Source organism: Lissotriton helveticus, chromosome 6 (assembly GCF_964261635.1).
Source record: "Lissotriton helveticus chromosome 6, aLisHel1.1, whole genome shotgun sequence".
Taxonomy (NCBI): domain Eukaryota; kingdom Metazoa; phylum Chordata; class Amphibia; order Caudata; family Salamandridae; genus Lissotriton; species Lissotriton helveticus.
Genome location: NC_136067.1, coordinates 2,076,719,629 through 2,076,741,160, shown reverse-complemented (window position 1 = coordinate 2,076,741,160; position 21,532 = coordinate 2,076,719,629). Strand labels below are relative to the sequence as shown.

The following is a 21,532-nucleotide window of genomic DNA, read 5'->3' as shown; positions in this document are numbered from 1 at the left end:
GTTGTGTTGTATTGGAATGGCAACTCTTGAGGATGTGGTACCCATCCTGGGAGAGGTACAGGTGGAATTATTGGCATCTTGTCATGAAACTGCAGAATTGAGGGCTTGGGTAGAACGCCTTCAAAGAAATCCATTTGATGTAGGCAGTCAGACAGCAGGACCATGTAGCACAGGTGTGGTGGAAATTCCTGTTAACATCCCATTGGCTACTCCAGAGAGGTTTCATGGGGAATCGGATATGGTACAGGTCTTCTTAACACAGGCAATGCTACACTTTTCTTGTAAACAAAACTCCTTCCCCACCAATCAAGCCAAAGTGGTTTTCCTCATCTAATAATTAGCAGGGGACGCTGCTCAGTGGGCAGCACCCTTAGTAAGTAGAGATGATCCACTGCTACATGGTTGGGAAGCCTTTAGAGAGGAGTTCTTAAGGGTATTCAACAGACGTGCTGAAACCTTTACCACAGACAGGGAATTACTTGAATTAAGAAAAGGCAAAAGGGACCTGTTGGTATACCTCAATACCTTCCAGAGATTGGTCCTAAAAACCAAATGGTTGGAGGTGAAACAAGCCACGCTCTACCATCAAGGACTCCGTGAAGAACTCAAAGATGTGATCACCCAGATTGACCCACGACCTACCTTCTGTGAGGGTTTGATTAATTCAGCCTTTACGACTAGACCATCGGATGAGTGATCATAAGGGGGAGCATAACAGGAGAGAAAGAACATTGTATCTAGCTAAACGACCCCACACTTCAGAACACCTTACTGCGCCCACGCCAGAGACCGTGGAAATTGGCACAGTGCGAGCCGCCCTCACCCTAGCCGAAAAAGACTTCTAGTCATACATCCCTTTTCCTACATAATGGAAATGCGGCTAAACAGTGACATTTGTTTGTAGACCTAAACTTGCTATACAGTTGGAATGGATACTGGCCCCAGCCATGATAGACTCAGAAGTCAAAGGCATTTTCAAGGATAGAAGGGAAGCACATTGTAGGGGCAAATGCTTGGTACCCAAGGACACCCCTGAGGTAGTGTGTGCTGTGGACGGGAGAAAACTCGACTCCGGACCTACAGGGTGCCTTTCAGATGACTTGGAGGTCATGTATGGCCCCTCTAATTGGGAGAAGATCACCTTCAATGAAATACAGGCTCCTCAATATGGCATAATACTCGGATTGCTGTGATTCCTGGAATCAATTGGGTAACCAGAGAAGTATTACTGACATCCCCTTACTGTTAAGATCACTGTGCGACAATACCAGAAGGACCGGCTACAGCCCTGGCATCAGGCCTGTCTATAGCCACGGCGGCAGAAAAATACACAGCACTACAGGTCCAATATCAGGAATATGCAGAAGTGTTTGATGACATGCAAGCTGAAATCTTATCCCCCACAGGCAATATGATTGTCAAATTGACCTGATTCTTGGAGCTGTAGTACCTAGTGGGAGAACATATGCTCTGACAGAGCCCGAAACCCTACACCTCAGAGCTTATCTTGGTAAACATCTAGAGATGCAATTCATTAGAACATCCAAGTTGCCGGCAACCTCTCTGCCTTTATTTATCCCGTAGGCAAATGACGAACTCGGAGCTTGCATCAACGAGAGATCACTTAACAACATTACAGTGAAGAACCACTATCCACTACCACTGATTCCGTTATTGTTGGAGCAAGTGAAGAAGACAGCCATCTACACTAAATTAGATTTGAAAGGGGTTTATCATTTGGTCCCTATTAGGAGTGGAGATAAATGGAAGAGAGCATTCAAAACCTGCTATGGTCTGTTTGAATACTTGGTCATGCCCTTCGCGTTACGTAATGCCCCAGGTATGTTTCAATATTTCTTTATTGATGTTCTCCGTGATCCTGGATCACTATGTGGTGGTATATATAGATGATATCCTAATCTACTCAGATGACAACACAACACATCTAAGACAGTATTGAAAATATTGCAAGACTACCAATTATACTGCAAACTGAGTAAGTGTGAGTTTCATGTTCACACTGTGGAGTTTCTTGGATTTATGCTCTACCCATCAGGGCAGGAATTGGCCAAAAGTAAGATTATTGCTGTGAAGCAGTGGCCGCCTACCCAAAACGTCTGTGACGTCCAATGTTTTATAGGGTTTGTGAACTTTTACTGCTGATTCATTAATCAATTCTCCAAGTTGGTGGCACCCATAACCAAATTACTGAGAAAAGCTCAGGTTTTCGAATGGAACCATGAAGCACAGGAGGCCTTCACAGCCCTGAAAGAAGCTTTTGTTGCCGCTCCAGGATTGACACATCCTGATCTCATGAAAATCTATGTTGTAGAAGCAGACGCCTCTTATGTTGCGATTCAAGCGGTTTTGTCCCAAAGGCCATCTGCAACCGGACAGCTCCATCCAGTGGCCTATATGTCCCGTAAACTAAATGATGCTGAACAGAACTGCAACATATGAGAAAAAGAACCCTTGGCTATCAAGGTTGCCTTTATGGAGTGAAGAAATTTCCTAATGGGGGCAAATCATGTTGTGACAGTATACACAGACCACAGAAATCTGCACTTCATGACTGCTGCTAGACATCTAACCCCTCGACAACAGAGGTGGATGTTGTTCTTTTCTGAATATCAGTTCATCATCACCTACCGACCAAGTAGTGACAACAAGAAAGCAGATGCTCTGACCAGACAAACATCTACCAAGAAACAGGGTCAAACTTGAAAACATCCCATTATTGATCCTATGAAAGTACTGTGTGGCATACCACCTGATACCTTCCTAAGAGACGTTATAAAAGGAATAAACACCTTCACATGGAAGGCATCATTGAAAAGACATCCAGAATGGCTACCAAAACGAGGGATCCCTATGAAAGACAACCGTATACTGGTACCAACAAAAGCACTGTGTCAGACCGTCTATCATTCGTGTCATGAACTCCCTAGGCCTAGACACAATGGATTCATAAACACAGTGGATCGCATCAAGAGACAATTCTGGTGGCCTTCTCTGTTGGTGGACATTAAGTCATGGATACAATCGTGTGAAGTCTGTGCTAAAATGAAAACAGATCATCAGAGGCCAACATGTTTGTTACAACCAATGCGCACCCCTGACTCTCCCTGGGAAAATATCTTGTTGGATTTCGTTGTCGACCTCTCGAATGAGAACAGGTACACAGTCATCATTGTTGTTATAGATTTTCACATGAAGATGGGACACTTTATTGCCTGCAAGCAGGTTCCAACGTCAGGTTCATTGGCTCATTTATTGATGCTGCTCATTGTACGTCTACATGCCTTGCCACAAATCATAGTATCGGATCATGGTTCTCAGTTCACCGCTCAATTCTGGAAAGTGTGGTGTGCGTCCCTAAACATTGCTACAGCCTTATCCATGAGTTGTCATCCGCAAACGTATGGTCACACAGAACGCCTTCATCAGACCTGAAACAATATCTTACCTGCTACGTGGATAACAGTACTGACGCTTGGGTAGATTACCTCTGGTTAGCTGAGATTGCTTACAACAGCGCCACACATAATTCAACTCAAGTGTCCCCCTTTTATAGCACTTTTGGTTACCATCCCAGGTTTCTAACTTTTATCCATCCTACCAAGAACACCAAGATGCCAGAGGTGTGTAAAAGAGTGGCACACATTTAGGAAATACTAAGGAATACGCAAAAGCATCTGAGTGTAACTAAGGACAAGTGCAAGACCTCTGCTGATAAACACAGAAGGCCAGGGTCTTTGTACCAAGAATAGGACACAGTGTGGGTATCCACCAAGAATATCAGTTTTAGAAAACAGTGTTTTCAATCCCAGGTATATTTCCTTCTTGCTTGACCCTCCCTCTCCTTCCCTCACTTGATCATCCCAATGCCCTGTGCTGTTACAGCTATTCTGGCTTGGGACTATCAAGAGGAGGATGATTCTAAGCTGCATATTGACCCTGAGGATATTCTACTTTGACAAGAACTGCAGAAAGAGGCAAGAGAGGTGAAGAAAGCATCAAGAGAGCTACAGAAAGAGGGAAGAGGGGTGCAGAAAGAGACAAGAGGAGTACAGAAAGAGGCAAGGGGGTACAGAAAGAGGCAAGAGAGTTGCAGAAACAGGTAACAGAGGTGCAGAAAGAGGGAAAAGGGATGCAGAAAGAATCAAGTGTGGTGCAGAAAGTAGCAAGAAATGTGCAGAGAGAAGCAACAGAAGTGCAGAACGATACACGAGAGGTGCCGAAAAGGCAAGAGAGGTACAGAAAGAGGCAATACATCTGCTTAAAGAGGGAAGAGGGTTTCAGAAAGGGGCATGACAGGTACGGAAAGAAGCAAGAGAAGTGCAGAGAGAAGAAACAGAGGTGCAGAAAGAGGCACCAATTTTGAGGAGCGGGCAAGAGAGGTGTACAAACAGACAAGAGACAGAGGGAATATGGGTGCAGAGAGATGCAAGAGGGTTGCAGACAGAAACAAGAGATGTGTAGAAAGAAGAAAGAGATGTACAGATAGAAGCAATAGAAATGTAGAAAGAGGCAAGATAAGTGCAGAAAGGGACAAAAGAAGTGCAGAAAGAGGCAAGAGAGGTGTAGAAAGAGGGAAGAAGGGTAGAGAAAGAGGCAAGAGGGCTGCAGAAAGAAGCAAGAGAAGTGCAAAAGAAACAAAAGAGGAGCAGAAAGAGGGAATAGAATTGCAGAAAGAGACAAGAGAAGTACATAAACATGCAGGAGAGGTGCAGAAAGAGGGACCAAGAGTACATAAAGAGGAAAGAGAAGTGTAGAAAGAGGAGGAAAGCTACAGAAAGGAACAATACAAATGAAGAAAGAGGCCAGAGAGGCACAGAAAGAAGCAAGTGTTGTTTGTGCACCATTTGTTCCAATTTAACACCCGCATTTAGCAATAAGTAACAGGTGTTCATTCCAGCTTTGCAAAGGGCATTCGAGCATGCAATAAGTAACACTTGTCGCTGAATTTTTGGTAATGTTTGAGCTGTTTGAAATAGAAACAAGGTTTTTTTGGGGTGAAATCTGCCTATTATGTGGCAGATTATGGATTATGTGGCAAATTCGGAAAATGTATAATTATGCGAAAATCACTGAGGCCGAACAGTCGCCTAATTCCAGTGGCCCTCATCATACCTCTGACTAGGTCCAAAAGTGTTTCTCGATGGTTTCTTCTTTTTTTGTGTCTGATTGAGTTCATAGTTTAGCTTCTATGGAAATGAAGAAGACTAAACCTGAGGTTACCTCTCGACAGCACAATTCCTATACCCAAAATACCACATATCTTCTATACCCATAATTTTACTGCACAACATACCACATAATTCTATCACACACAATGTACATCCACTCCACTCCAGAAAACATTAGTAAATGTTTTTACATTTACAATGCCAAGAGCGCAAATTTGAGACCTATTGAATTGCAAATGCTTCTTTAACTAGTAGGTGCTTTGGCAGAGTGGTGGAAAAAGGGGGCTGGGCCTCAGACCTGCACTCATGAATTCCACTGCGTAGGACTTACAGGAGGTACCAGGAGGGCTTCTTGGCCTCCAAAGTCTCTCAGGAGTAATGTGGACTTCATACCCCAACCAGAAGTGTGCTAGGAGGTGTGTTTGCTGAGTGGTGGAGCAACGGGGGTGTGGCCTCCGAAGACATCTTAACAATCCCTGTGCATGACTTACTGGAGGTAACAGATGGGGTAGTGGGCCCCCAAGGAAATCCTTTTCGGGCCAGCTACCCCTCCTATTATCTCCACTAAGTCTCACACAGCAGGATTGCTAAGTTTTGATAGCAAGCCATGCCCCTTTTGCCCACCTCTCTGCAATTGCACTTCTTGTTGCGTTCTTGGTTTTGGAATGTAGTCTCCTTTGCTGTTCGGGGTCCTTAGGGGCCAACTACACTACATGTTATCTGCAGTAAGCCCCACATTGTGGGATTTTTGAGAGGTGGTAGCAGGCCATGCCCCCTTTGCCCACCACTCTGCAACCACGCCTCTTAGTGTGCTTTGGGTTGGGGTATGAAGTCCCCTTGCCTCTTCAGGGTCCCTGGGGGCCACTTAGCTACCTTTTACCTTAGTAAGCCCCACACAGCTTGATTGCTGAGAGGTAGTCAGAGGCCATGCCCCCTTTTTATACCACTCTGCAATCGCACCTTTTGGCACACTTCTAATTGTGCAATGAAGTCCACTTTAATCCTGAAGGGCCAACATTGGCGTGGAGAGGGGAGGTTATTGTAAGATGACTGCATCAGGAGTCAGTTCATCCTTAATCCCAATATCTTCATACACCAGTGAGGTAGAAGCCATGTGGATTCTTCTACATCTTCAATACCAGCACTGTGCTTTTCAGATTCATGTTGTTACTTAAAGCTTGACTGCTAGTGGAGCCATCACTAGGACATCCCTGCTGTGGTCAATCATTGGAGCTAATATTTGATAGTCACTTCCTGAGCTCTAAACAAAGCCCATAGCACTGTGGCCCACATTTGTAGAGGTATTCTGCTGTGAAGGCTCCTCCACAGGTGTTGGTGTCATGCTGTGGTAATATTTATAAGTAGTGTACACACCATTTGTTACGTGTCTTCTGTAGGGGAGCTGGCCTTTTGCATGAACTGCACTGGGAGCTACTTGAATGCCTCTACTACCCCTGAAGAAAAGGGCTAATCATCAACATACCATCCTTGTGACATTGTCTACCCTGGAGTCGGATCCATGGTCACATGATGATCACTTTACCTTCCTGATTCAGGTTTCTTGATCATAATATCTTCTGTAGATAATGGTTTGTGGTGGCATCAAACCCTGTTCCCATGACTATCCAGGGACAAGTGACAATGCTGGAAACAAGTGATGCATCTTGGAGAGCTCTAGGCCCCCCATAAGTCACAACTACTGAAATAGTATCATTTCAGCACCAGGAGGGCTGGTTGATAGTAATATTTTAACTTCCTTTTAGCACCTGTTATGGAGTGCTGTTCTTTTAGGTGTTGAGAGTAGAACTTTAATGTACACCGGGTCACTTTAGGAAGAGGTTCAGAATTGCACGGTGGAAGGTCTTCTGTTTTTTAAGCCCAGGTGTTTGGGGGTTCTCATCAGGAACCAACGAAGGCTCCTTAAACAGAGGAGTCCATTCTTTCGTTTCTGAACTCCAGCAGTCATCTAGGCCTGGAGAGAATGTTGCTCTTGTTGGCATAATTGGAATACATTTGCTGATTCTGCATTACTCCTTGACACAGAACTACTGGCAATTACATGCTTACTCCTGCTCGTCTAATTTGGGGAACTAATCCTAGTGCAAGAGTACGTTTAGGTAGCGTGAGTGGCTGCCTGTACTCACTATTCATGTTCAGCTGCATTTGGCTTTGTTTCTTAGAGCAAAATGCAGCAGCAAGTTCTTTTTGGACAACAGGATGCATTTTGTATTAATAAACAAGTGCTATATGGTAATAGCAGTTGAGGAAATCCTTCCCCAAGAGCACATTTAGTGAATGCCAATAACTGGTCGTAATCTCTATTTTGTTCGGCTGCTATTTCTTGCAGTAAAGACATAATTACTCTTCTCATGTAATTCAAGCATAATCTCAAGGCATTATTAGGTAATTCAGTGTAATTACACTACCCAAAATTGTGTGAGTTATACACACTGCTAGTAACAGACATAACAACTGAAGTGATATATTTGTAAGACACTGGGCACAGAGACTGAATTGGTTGCTTTCTGGTCTTTCTTTCATTTCCATGCGTGTATATGTTAGGAGTAAAGGAAAGCGTTGCCAATAGTGGATATCTGTGTGATATGGTAAGGATTATGGTGGTTTGTTTTTTCCAAGGTAGGCATCCAGTTTCATAAAGCTCTAGAGGGTTTTGATCAGAAGTTATGGGCATTCTTGTCTTCCCTTCTGATAAAGTAAATCGAGACTTACTAAATGTTAAACAAAGTGCTACTTGAGTGTTTCCAATTTGCTATAAATAGTTTTTAGTGCCAATAGCTAATCAGAGATTGAGGAGCCTGAGTTTGCTTGTGTTGAGTTCTTGGGGAGTGCTGGAAATTGGACCTTTGCAAGGTCACTCAAAATGTTTGCATTCTGTTGTTAAACCAGTTTTTGTTGGCCCTTGGACTCTGCACTTTAACACTGCTCACCAATAGTAAAGAGTATGAACCCTCCCTTTCAAACATGATAAAATTGGTACACACCTGACTGGCACCTTTTAATTACTTATAAGTCATTATTATATGGTACTACCTCTTCCCAGCGCTACTAAATTAAATGCTACTGGTGTGCTGGAACTCTTATTGTGCCACTCACAAATGTAGCACTGTATAACAGCCCTGACATGTATATTCTAACTTAATGGTAAAGTTGTGTTTTAAAATACTAGTTTGGATCTGCCACGCTACTGTCTAAAGCCAAATGGCCTTATTGCCAATCTCCAGCTGACATCTGATCCCATATACCCCCCCTGTATTGAGAAGTGTATTGCTCATAGACCGTGGTCAAAAGGCTCTGCATGTGGGGTGGGGAACTACATTCATGACCTGAAGGCCTGGGGGCTGACCTTAAAAGGATACCTATCTTGTCACTGGCACATGAAGCTCACTCTCTGGCCTGCTTTCCCTTTGTCTCACGTCAGGGTGACACTTGACCCAGTGGGGGTAGAGGGAGTGTTTAAAACTGTTTTAGGGGGTAGACAAATACTTGACCCCCACCCACAGGCTGGCACTGGGCATACAATTAGAACCCACAGATTTCTCAGAACTCTTGTATGCCTGTGAAGAATCAGAATAAGTATTGTCCCAATGTCTGAGGAAATTGAAGGAAGACTAGACCAACTTTTATTGAACTCAGGACCCCAGAGTGGATTGGTAGGGTTAGTTTGTTGAACTTCTATTAAGCCCCAGAGACTTAGCAAACATCAAGCTGCCCTTTCAGTTGAAAGGTGGGTTATTAGTAGGAGTACATATGCACCTACCACTAGCAATAAGGCCACCAATGAAATATAAGCTCCAGTTAAGATCTCAATAGATAACTAGATTTTTGTTTTATTGTGTAATTTAAAATCATTACAATAAAACCATAAGTTCTCTCATGCATGTCAGCAGTGTAACTGAACTTAAAGGGCCTATGGTGACATAAGCATTGAGATAGGGCTAAAAGGTACTAAAATTCAGAAATAATATGATTAAAATGGTCACTGGGCCTTCCATAATACATAATTCTCAAGTGCAAGCATTAAAGTGCATAACGCAACTAAAATGCAAGTGTCGCCCCTAGATGAAATACGGGCACAGCCCCAAGGCCACCCACAATGTGACTTGATGAAACCCTGGTTAAATTACAATTACTTAAAACTTTCTCAGGAGCAAATCATTTAATTAACAAAATATTCAAGAGGTGTCATCGTGTAGGATGTCAATGGGGCCAACGTGAAGTTCTTAAGAAGCATCATGAAAAACATGGCGGGCACTTTTTATCACTGTTAGTCTTTCGATGGTGCTGGGATTATAAAGGATGGTGGTTGTTGGGCTCCTCAGTGAAGTTGAGCGTCTGTGGCAGTGTATTGAGGTGTGTTGTGAGACTTCCCTGATGATGATACCAGTGTTGCTCTCATGAACTTCAAGAATTGGGCTACCAGCAGTGAAGTCACACTTTCAGGGATGGTTAGACCGCTGCAGAACACGTCTCCAGTGTCCGGAGGCAGGGATGAATGGCTATGATGCCCAAATCCTGCATACTGGGCCCTACACACACAGAGCACCGGCCTTAACATCCTCTGTCCCACTTGTAGCACAGAATGAGCGCAATGTCACAGGCCGCAGAGACTTTAGACTGCCCACTCAGCTGCCTGTCCTATGGCACAGCGGGCCTAAACAGAGCTCTAATGGAAACAAAAAACAGACAGAAGCAGGCTCAAAGGGTAGACTTCACGAGGAGAGCACTCACTCAACACAATAGCCCCTGGCTCAACCCTTGGTAGCTGGCTGCAAGCAGACAGTCTTAACTTTGGAGATAGCTATGTAAAGCATTTAAAAACACCAATATATTAAACAAGTATGACACAAGACACAATAAAACTCCCACACCAATATATAAATATAGGAAATATTTGCATCTTTAAAATGACGCCAAAATGACAAACATCCAATATAGTGAACCGAAGATATGAATTTTAAAATATTAACCCCTTTCTAGTGCTTAAAAACAACTTGGAACATCTGGTTGCCCTTTACAGGGACAGAGACAAAGTTTGAGGCCGAATACAACGGAGCCCTGGATGGATACAGTAAGTGGGAGGTCCTGGCCAAAATGTTACCTTTACACTTAGAAACTTTTCTGAAGAATTTGTTCTCAATGGCGAGCAAAGCACTTTGTCAGGCTGGATTCACTGTGGGTTCACCAGCTTGGTTCAGAGAGACCTCCTGGTCAACTCCTGGAAGTCTTGAGTTCCGGAGCTTTCAGCGAGACAGACCTGAAATCCAGGCCGGGCGCGGTTGAAGGTAATTGGCTTCACTCAAGACGTTAATTAGACTTTGATTAGGTTCACTTATGGAGCTTTTTCCATAAGTTGTTCCAAACTTCCCCAAACTTCTTGAACTTCTTGCTGAAGTTCACCTTCATGGTTCAAAGTAGCCAAAACACAAATCCATGGGGCTAGAAGCTTTGAGATGGCCCTTGGAAGTTTGGGTTACCATTCCCACAATGCACCTGGCCAAGTTCTTAAAGGTCCACTGGAAGTATTCCAGGCTGGGGCCGTCTTCTGGGAGAGGCTGCTATAAGGCAGGATTTTACATCACAGAAAAGAAAGTTCTACAACGAACTATGGTAAAGTCAACATTAGCAAGTTGTTAGATTTATCACTTTCAATATTTAAGTCAATGAATGAAATTTTTAGCCCCTTCATAGCAATATTCAAATCTTAAATGTTAGCTTATGGAATAATATGTACAATTGGGTAAAGTGGAATTGCAACTTTTTCCTCACCAGTGAGCATGAGCACAGAAAATCCAACGCAAGGCTGCCCCCTGCAAGATTTCTCAATGCAGGTGGTCGCGGATGGTCCCGACCGCTCACGTATGAAAGCGTCTGTTCATGTTGAAGAAGCAGCCGCTCGAGTAGAACTTCTACTCGAGTGGCAGAAAGAAGTAGCTGATTTTACAGTGTGGGACAAACACCCGGTGCTAAAAATCCGAGAGAACGGCACAAGGTTACTCACTCCGCTGGTCTTGGAACTCCACGTACCTTGGCAGAGGTTTTCTGTCACTTTGCGGAGTTCACGTAGCTGAACTCCATGAACTCCACCCAGGACTAACCAGGACACTGCCGATGACAAAAATATAACAACTTTTTATCTATGAAAATTTCTAAGTAAAAAGGTAAACTTTTCTCTAAGACATTCCTTGTCCTGGCATCTGACCTGCACACCATGTTGGTCACGCTCAACCTTTGATTTGGGATTTTTCTGGGGTTCTGACTTCATTACTGTTTTTAGCACTGCATAAATACTTTACACTATGCCTAATGCTTTGTGCTAATTTTCCTGAGGGTTAAACACAAGTAAGTTTAATGGCTTTAGAGGTTCACCCTAACAACGATTGTGAGTAATATTTAAAGTGTATTTTACTCACCCCAAATACTACTGTACTTTCTTACAGGGAAGAATGATGGCATGTGGACCATGGGTGCCAACAGCTTGGTTGAGGGAGATATTGGTATGAAAGCCCTCATTCTACATATGAGTGATGCTATTTCAATATGATTTTAAGTTTTTACAGTAACAGATTATGCGGTCTAGATTTCCTATGGTTTGCAGTCAGTGCTAGCATTGTTCAACGACTATTAGTACTTATTTGAAGAGTTTTGCTAGAGCCAAAACCGTCTATATTAGGTCCAACATTTCCATTGCTAGTGCAGAGTAGTGAGGACATGTTGTGTAGGAGCGCTAAGTTCCAAATTATATTCCAGATATTAACAGCAGGCAGGGGAGATCTTTTCTCTTGTATGACTGGTTCATTTTTTCTTGGGTGTTGGTGTTATTTATGGGGCATTGCTTGTCTACGATGCTATACATTTTTGCATCTAAGTCTTTTTAAGGAATTACCATAGAAGGACACCAGAAGCGGTTGCTGACATCTCGCTGGCAGATGCACAATGCTTGTACAGGTTCTCAAGGAGTGGAATCGGTCTACTTTGAAAGGTTTCAAAAAAAGGAGGTATGGAAGCCATCTGGACATAGGGCCTTTCAGTTGTTGGAAGGGTTTATGCAATTGGCTATCTCAGCTTTTTATTGAGGATGATATTTGTTTCTTCTGTAAGTGATGAGAGACTCACCGAGTGCAGATTATTTATGCTAAGGTCTAAGGGCCAGATGTAGGTCACCAAATACCGGTCGGTAACGGCCGATTTCGGCTGTTACCGTCCGGTTTTTGGTTTGTGACATGTAGGGGGGCTTAAATGTACCGATTCGGTAAAATACCGAATCAGTACATTTACCGAATCGGTAAATCTACATGTAGGTGGCACTGAAAACAGTTCCACAGGCCCTTAAGAATTCGTTATTTACCATCAAATACTTGATGGTAAATAACAAATTCCTGTGTACATGCAAATCTAAGGGCATGTATGTGTGCCACATGGCACACAAGCCTGAATCAGGGGTGCAACAGGGTGTCAAAGTGACACCCTGCCCCCCTTGTCAATTCAGTAATTTTACCCGCCCATAGGAATCAATGGCAATTACAGAATCGGTAAATACCGAATATCGCCGATTCGTTAATTTATTCGGTAAATATACCTACATAGCATTTACCAATTTGTAAATACCGAATCGGTAAAATTCGGTATTTACCAATCGGTAAATACTAATTACCTACATCGGGCCCTATGTGTGTTGTATAGCATTTTAGGACCCTAGTGCAATTTTCCCGATTCATGCCCTTATATAGGTATAAATCACCATATCCTTATATAGGCATAGAAATCATAACCATATTTAGACACAGCTCATGCAGTCCAAATACGGTATGGCTACTTCCACTAGTTCCGAAAATCCACAATGATTTCTTGAAAACTCGCCTTCAGCAGTCAGGGACTTCCCCTTGTTTGAATATTGATTTGTCCAAGAACTCATGGAGTTGTCAAGGAACTGAAAGTCTTTGATGACGTTATTATGTCCAACCTTACGTCAAACTCAGCAACTTCAAGGTATAAATATGCCCGCACTTGCCCTAGCAAACACACAGTGGTTTGGAGCAGTTCGACTATCTACTTGCCCGACGCATCTCACTGCAGCAAATGCCGAAGGAAGCCGACCCTCCAGCAGATGCACTGACAGAGACGCTGTATTTTCTCTTGCCGAGAAATCCAGCTCCAGTGTTTCAAGCTCCCCTTGCGGGGTGTTGGGAAATCGAGTCCTGAGACAGAGAGATAGCAGACCTCCTTCATTCTAAACCAAGGTACGGAGCTGACTAGACCCTAAGAGAAATCTTGGATAGATTCTTGGCAAAGAAGACAAAACCTATGCTACACCATACTTACTTCTTCCCTCGTACTAGACTTAGGTTAGGTACACCGGGGTAGGCATATTTTAAAAGCACCAGTTGAGTACTTTTAGTCATTGTTATTTATGTATGTATTTTATGGCTTAGAAACCATACCATGCTTTTACAGTATTATTTCATAATACTCTTCTTGCTGTATGCATTATACTTTACAGCCAGTATTGAGATTGTAGCAGTTCATTTCTTCTGCATGCAAAAGAAGACTGTTCAATAAATGCTTTTTTATTGAAAACGCCCATTTCTCTATTTCTCTGCACCTCTGATGAAACGAAGCATGCACGATTGACTGAGTAAAATATCTATCTTTTGTTTTCACGACTCTAAAGATACGTTTTATTTTGGGGAAGCAAAGTTGTCACGTTTATGCGGTTGTCGGAAACTAATACCTTCTTGTTTATTCGAGAAAGTTTCTAGTGACCTCTGAGCTAGCTGGCACTCACAATTAAGTCTAATCTATTCTATAGAGACCTAGTCAACCTAAGTCCCACGTCGATTCTATAGGATATATTATTCCAAAGTGCAGAGCCTATTGGGAATATAGGAACTACACTACATCTGGTTCTTTAGCATTGTAAAGTCTGAGTAGAATTTGAGAACTTACTCTAAGATTTTGATTTATTTAAAAAAGCATTAGGGATCTGCCAGACTAATGTCAGTCTATGACATTCTTAGCATTTAGATTGTTTGTCCATTTATGAACTCTTCATTTTTACTATGGCTTTTGGTATGTTAATTTTTAAGGAGTTTAATTTTGAGTGAAAGCGCATGAGAATGTGATTGCTATAAGTTTGGCCAAAAAAGTAGGGTGAGGCAATACAAAGGGCTATCAATGAAGACGTCAGGCAATATAATGTTAGGTTATAAGACTGTTCAGCCTTATTAGGGTTTAATAGTAAATGAATGAGACTACGGTCATTAAGACAAAAAGAGTTCCAGACCAAAAGAAACAAAAGTTCTGTGTTTTAACCCACTATAAGCCTAGAAATGAAGTTATCAAAAGACAGTCTCTAATCTCACCGGTTCCAGTGTAGGGCCTTCACTTCAGGTTCCCCGTCTTCTTGTTTCCGTCGGGTTCAGTGGTGATTCCAGTCGTCCCAGGGAAAGAAGGAAAAACAATAATAATAAGGTCGATCTTGACTCCGTAGTTAGTAAAAAGTGCTACCGTCACCAGCATGTTTTCTGTCATCAGGCTGAAGGGAAAGGAGTGAGGGCTTCTATAGGAGTGGTGTAGTTTCCCCCGTCTTTTGACCCAAGGTTCACTCTTCTCCTCCCCTCCCTGCCCACCATTTAAAATACTTGAACCAGGGCACTTGCCTGGAGCCACGGTCCTCCAGGACCATAGCAAAGGGTATCAGGGCATCCCGCACTCCTCTGGGATGTCCGGATACTTTCTCCTTTTTTTTCCTCAAGAAACGGGTCTCCTCCACAGACATCTCCTGCTCCTCTGCCACTCTGTTCCGTGGTCCTGGATCTGGTGCTACCACTCATTGTCTCTGCTTCCTGCTCTTCGGTGCTGGTCCCCTGTCTCCTCGTTCTTTGTCGATTTTCTCTTCGCATCTGATGTCATCGGAGCGTGCCGACCGGCGGCCGCTCCTCCTGACCGGCGGCCGCTCCACCCTAAAGTTGATTTTTGTGCCTCTGCCCTGAGCGCTGCTTCGCTGTAATTCCGCTGCTTTCTCAGGCACTTTACACGCGATTACCCCCGGCGCTTTGCTCTGCCCTCCCCCCCCGCTGCCATTTTGTTTGTTTTGCTGGTGTCCTGGTCCTCGTGAGCCCGCCCCGCCTCCCAGCTGAGCCGCCCTCCCACTGTCCTTATACAGCGCTCCCATACCTGGAAGCGCTGTGATCCTCTTTCGCTCCTGCGCTGAGAGGTCGCTCCACAGCCTGCTTGCAGCCTGACTGCCGAGACCTGGTACAGTAGAGATTGTGCCTTCCACCCTAAAGTTGATTTTTGTGCCTCTGCCCTGAGCGCTGCTTCGCTGTAATTCCGCTGCTTTCTCAGGCACTTTACACGCGATTACCCCCGGCGCTTTGCTCTGCCCTCCCCCCCCTGCTGCCATTTTGTTTGTTTTGCTGGTATCCTCGTCCTCGTGAGCCCGCCCCGCCTCCCAGCTGAGCCGCCCTCCCACTGTCCTTATACAGCGCTCCCATACCTGGAAGCGCTGTGATCCTCTTTCGCTCCTGCGCTGAGAGGTCGCTCCACAGCCTGCTTGCAGCCTGACTGCCGAGACCTGGTACAGTAGAGATTGTGCCTTCCACCCTAAAGTTGATTTTTGTGCCTCTGCCCTGAGCGCTGCTTCGCTGTAATTCCGCTGCTTTCTCAGGCACTTTACACGCGATTACCCCCGGCGCTTTGCTCTGCCCTCCCCCCCGCTGCCATTTTGTTTGTTTTGCTGGTGTCCTCGTCCTCGTGAGCCCGCCCCGCCTCCCAGCTGAGCCGCCCTCGCCCCTCCCCCTCCACTATCCATATATGACAGTTGTTCCCGCGTGCAGCGTTTACGCGCAGCGATCGCGCCCCAGTCGCGCCGAAGGTGCGCCAAAGGTAAGCCCGTCTACGCCCGTCCGCGCCTGGACCGCGCCCAGCGCCAGATCCCCTGGCCCTCGCTTTGCCCAGCCCTCCCGCATTACCTACGATGCCCCCACCCTCCTAGCCCTTAACCCCGGCCGCTCCCCCAACTGCGTCCAAGCCGCTCCTGGACACACCCATGGACCTTTCTCATGCTACCCCTGCAAATTCATCGGCACCGTCAGCAACTCCGCTACGACCACCCCACAGACTCCCGATCCCAACAACCTACAATGCATCTTGCTCAACGCCCGATCGATCCACAGGCACGTCATTGACCTATGGAATCTACTAGACACCATCTCTCCGGACGTCGCCTTCCTAACAGAAACATGGATGAACGCCTCTTCCGCCCCAGACATCACCATTGCCATCCCAGAAGACTATAAGATCATACGCAAGGACCATACCGGCCACACAGGAGGAGGAATCGCTATCGTCCACAAAAAATCCATCCACATCTCAACCAGCTCTGACGTCAATCTCGCCAACTCTGAACACCTTCACTTCCAGATTCACACCGACCCCAAAACCACACTCAGAGGCACCCTCCTCTACAGACCTCCAGGACCCCGCGCACAATTTAGTGAAGACATCACGGATTTCATCACTCCACACGCCCTCCCATCCAAAGATTACGTCCTTCTGGGAGACCTCAATTTTCACCTTGAAAAGAACAACGACCATAACTCCACCACCCTTTTGGACAACCTCGCCAACCTCGGACTTAAACAACTGGTCACTTCCCCCACCCACATCGCAGGTCACACACTCGACCCTATCTTCACCTCCAGCAACCATGTCTCCTTCAGCCACACTACGGCTCTCCTCTGGACTGACCACAGCTGCGTCCACTTTACCTACAACAAGCCCAAACCCAACAACCACCCCCAACAAACTCTGCAAAGAAACTGGAACAAAATCACCATCGACCAGATCTCCTCATCGCTTCTTCAAAAGCCCCCCGCCCACTCCTCAAACCCCGACCAAGCCGCCACCAACCTCACCCTATGGTTATCCAACAGCGCCGACATCCTAGCACCATCGAAAAAACGACAAATCAAACTTGGCAGCAAGAAAGCCTCCTGGTTCAACGATGATCTTAAGAAATCCAAGAAACTCTGCCGATCCCTGGAGAAGGCCTGGAAAAAAGACCCAACCACCAGCACCAAGGAAGCCTTCAAAAACGCCACTCGCACACACCACCAACTGATCCGAAAAGCCAAGAAAACCGCCTTCAAGGACCGACTAGATAGCAACGCCCACAACAGCAAGGAACTTTTCAACATCGTCAAGGAATTCACCAATCCCTCGGCCAACTCCAACGACATCACCCCCTCTCAAGCCCTCTGCGACTCCCTAGCCTCATTCTTCCACAACAAAATTGCAGACATCCACAACAGCTTCGACAACCAACCCGGAGACCATTCCACCCAACCATCTGCTGGACCTTCACCACCATCGAACACCCTTAATGACTGGAACCCAATCTCCACTGAGGACACTATCCGCCTGATGAACTCCATCCACTCAGGATCCCCCACAGACCCATGCCCTCACCACATCTTCAACAAAGCAGACTCCATCATAGCACCGCACCTCAGAGACGTCATCAACTGCTCCCTCAACTCCGCCACCTTCCCGGAAAGCTGGAAACACGCAGAACTCAGCGCCCTTCTGAAAAAACCCACAGCGGACCCCTCCGAACTCAAAAACTACCGTCCCATCTCGCTCCTTCCATTCCCGGCCAAAGTCATCGAGAAAGCCGTCAACAACCAGCTCGCCGCCTTCCTCGAAGCCAACAACTCCCTCGACTCCTCACAGTCCGGCTTCCGAGCCAAACACAGCACTGAAACCGCCCTCATCGCAGCAACAGATGACATTCGAACCCTACTGGACAATGGAGACACAGTCGCCCTCATCCTCCTCGACCTCTCCGCAGCCTTCGACACAGTCTGCCATAACACCCTTCTACAGCGCCTCAGAAACATCGGAATCCAAGGAAAAGCACTAGAATGGATCACCTCGTTCCTCACCGGAAGAACCCAGAGAGTCCGCCTTCCACCATTCAAGTCAGAAGCCACTGAAGTCATCTGTGGCGTTCCACAAGGATCTTCACTCAGCCCCACCCTTTTCAACGTATACATGAGCCCCCTCGCAACCATCGCACGCCAACACAACCTCAACATCATCTCCTACGCGGATGACACTCAACTGATCCTATCACTCACCAATGACCCACACACCGCCAAAACTAACCTACACGAAGGAATGAAAGAAGTTGCCGAATGGATGAGGCATAGCCGTCTGAAACTGAACTCTGATAAAACAGAAGTCCTTATCTTAGGTACCTCCCCCTCTGCATGGGACGATTCTTGGTGGCCAGAAGCCCTTGGAAAAGCACCCATCCCGACAGACCACGCACGGAACCTGGGCGTCATCCTGGATTCCTCACTTTCGATGTACAAACAAGTCAACGCCGTCTCTTCATCCTGCTTCAACATTCTTCGCATGCTCAAAAAAACATTTCATTGGATCCCCACAGAAACTAGGAAAACGGTCACCCACGCCCTGGTCACGAGCCGACTGGACTACGGAAACACCCTCTACGCCGGTACTACCGCTAAACTCCAGAAAAAACTCCAACGAATCCAAAACGCCTCAGCCAGGCTCATATTAGACATCCCGCGTAAAGAACATATCTCTGGTCACCTGAAAAACCTCCACTGGCTACCCGTCAATAAGAGGATCACCTTCCGGCTCCTAACCCACGCACACAAAGCACTCTACGAAACCGGACCAGAATGCCTCAACACACGACTGTCCTTCTACTCCCCCTCCCGCCAGCTACGATCATCCAACCAAGCCCTTGCCACTGTACCCCGCATCAACAAAACCACCATGGGAGGCAGATCCTTCTCCTACCTGGCAGCTAAAACCTGGAACTCCCTTCCCACTCACCTTCGCCTTACTCAGAATCACCTAGCATTCAGAAAGCAACTTAAAACGTGGATATTTGACAAGTAATTCCCCTCCCCACCTCAAGCGCCTTGAGACCCTCTGGGTATGTAGAGCGCTATATAAATTCTTTGACTTGACTTGACTTGACTGAGAGATGAATGCTGGGATCCATGTTGGAGTTTCCGGCTAGCTGGAGTCCTTATCACAGTGATCTTTCAAGTTCTAGGTGCTTTATTCAGGAGTCTAAGTAGTTCAGTCTAAGGTTAGCTTCCTTATGTCAGGACTCCTAGTATGTGTTCCTTTGATGGAGGCTTTCATCGCATCCCATATGGTTTCTATTGAGAGATCTGTTAATGTATTCTCTTTAAAATAGTTAGCGATCGATTTCTTGTATGGGCTTTAGTAAATTGAAATGTGATTTGTTTGTGCTGTGTCTTTGATTTTTTAGCAGTTTTGGTACTTCTAAATGCTTTGCACATTTTCTCTGTCCGCTGTGTGCCACACCTACAAGGGATTGAAACCAATGACTAGACCTAATGGGATCTAAAGGGTTAGTGACTTTGTTACTTGTGGTAGGCTACCATCCACCCCAATTAATAATTCACTTTCTTACAGATACCTATATTTAGAGGCATTCAGCCTTCCCTCTCCAACCGTTAGTCTTTTGTTATGCCATTAACTGAATCGCTACACACCAAGCGCTAGATATTATCCTTGAATTGCACCCACCTTGACAAAGGTTTGACTACAGGGGTTCACTCCCAACATCTTGCTCGTTCTAGCGATTCAGTTAATGTGACTTGATTATGAAGTGTGCATTACAGAGGAGAATACTTTGTGGGAAGTAATGCATTCCAAGGATATACCTAAGGCAGGTTCAGAGGTTACCACGTTTTGAGATCCGAAACTGTGGGCAGGCATTAGACAACAGAAACATGACAACACTTTGGCCGTAAGGAGGGGTGAAGGAAATATTAATTTTCTCTCATCACCACCATCCTTCATGTTTTTAAACCTAGCCGATGGCCCATGAATGCAATTACAAGTGGGGACACATCCGAGCTAGTTTTAACCTTGACAGCACTTTTCTTCGGTGATCCCAAAATATCTATGTTTCTATTGTTTTCCCCTCCCTTTTGCTCCATCCCAGGCATTGGTCTGCGCAGGGTTGTATTGAAGCAAGCCCAATGATGACGCATGTCACAATTTTGTGAGTGAGAACAGTATTTTCCCACTGAGCACGTGCCACCTTTTAAATATACTTTCCTACTCCTTCATGTGTGTTGTAGTTATCAATATGGAAGGTCAGAGTAGGGACGTTTTGCCTCTCCCCCTTCAGGTTGTGTGATATAATCATTCCAGTACTTCTTCCTTTGTAACCTGGCATTTCTGGACCTCTTGTACTCATTATCTAATAGCCCTACAGGTCTGGAAGGACTTCTGGCTCAGACGACCATCAGCATTACCTTTTCCCTGTGCATCGCACAAATGTACCTCTCCCTCGGCTTGGGTGGACAGAATGTTTCCTTCTAGCAGTCATGGCCTGGGATCGATATGTCGCTATCTGTAAGCCATTGCGTTATCCTCAGATTATGAACAACCGAGTCTGTGTGAGACTCGCCATCATCACATGGGCCAGTGGGTTCCTTATGGCTATGCCGGTTTTGTCTTTTGTTCCTGTGCTGAAGTCCTGTGGGCACAACATCATCAACCACATGGTCTGTGAGTTTCAAGCCCTTTCACGATTAAACTGCAAGGGCATCGATTATGCTGCTATTTCAACTCCTCTTTTCTCACTTTTGAGCCTTGTAGTTCCACTTTCCTTGATCCTCTTCACCTATTTCCGTATTATTGTCACCATCGTTAGGATACCAGCCGCAGCTACGAGGCGCAGGACATTCTCCACCTGTGGGTCCCACCTAGTGGTTGTTGCCCTCTTCTATGGAACAGCAATGGGGGTTTATTTGATGCCCAAGTCATTGATCTCATCAGAGAAGGACAAAGCAGCAGTGATTTTTTATGGGATGGTCGTTCCTGCACTTAACCCTCTTATCTACACTTTGAGGAACAAGGAGGTGATTGGGGCAGTGAAAAACCTTCACAATAGAAACTTGTTATGCCACAAATCCATTAGCTGAGCTGCAACTGGGAGACATGAAATACTCAACACTTTTATCTTCAATGTACCATACGATTTTACCCTTATCTATTACATTTCAAGATTATGTTCAATATTTATTTATTAACTCAAGGTACAAGACTAACTTACATCAGTCATTCAAATCTTATTGTCAATAGCATTATCTGCAGTCATCCCAATCCATATAGTTTCACTCAGTTCTTTGCTGATTCAGTTGCAAGCTCCAGCCATGTGATGCTCCAGACTATACTATGCTGTTTCCTAAGTTTCCACCAGCCTGCACAGTTAGGGACACAACTCTATGGCCTTCAAT

At 45.3% G+C, this 21,532-nt stretch overlaps 1 pseudogene; it reads left to right on the top strand.

Annotated features, from left to right (window-relative positions):
- The first annotated feature begins 16 nt into the window (after nt 1-16).
- Nucleotides 17-21,217, top strand: LOC144763004 (olfactory receptor 2K2-like; annotated as a pseudogene).
- Nucleotides 21,218-21,532: the final 315 nt, after the last annotated feature.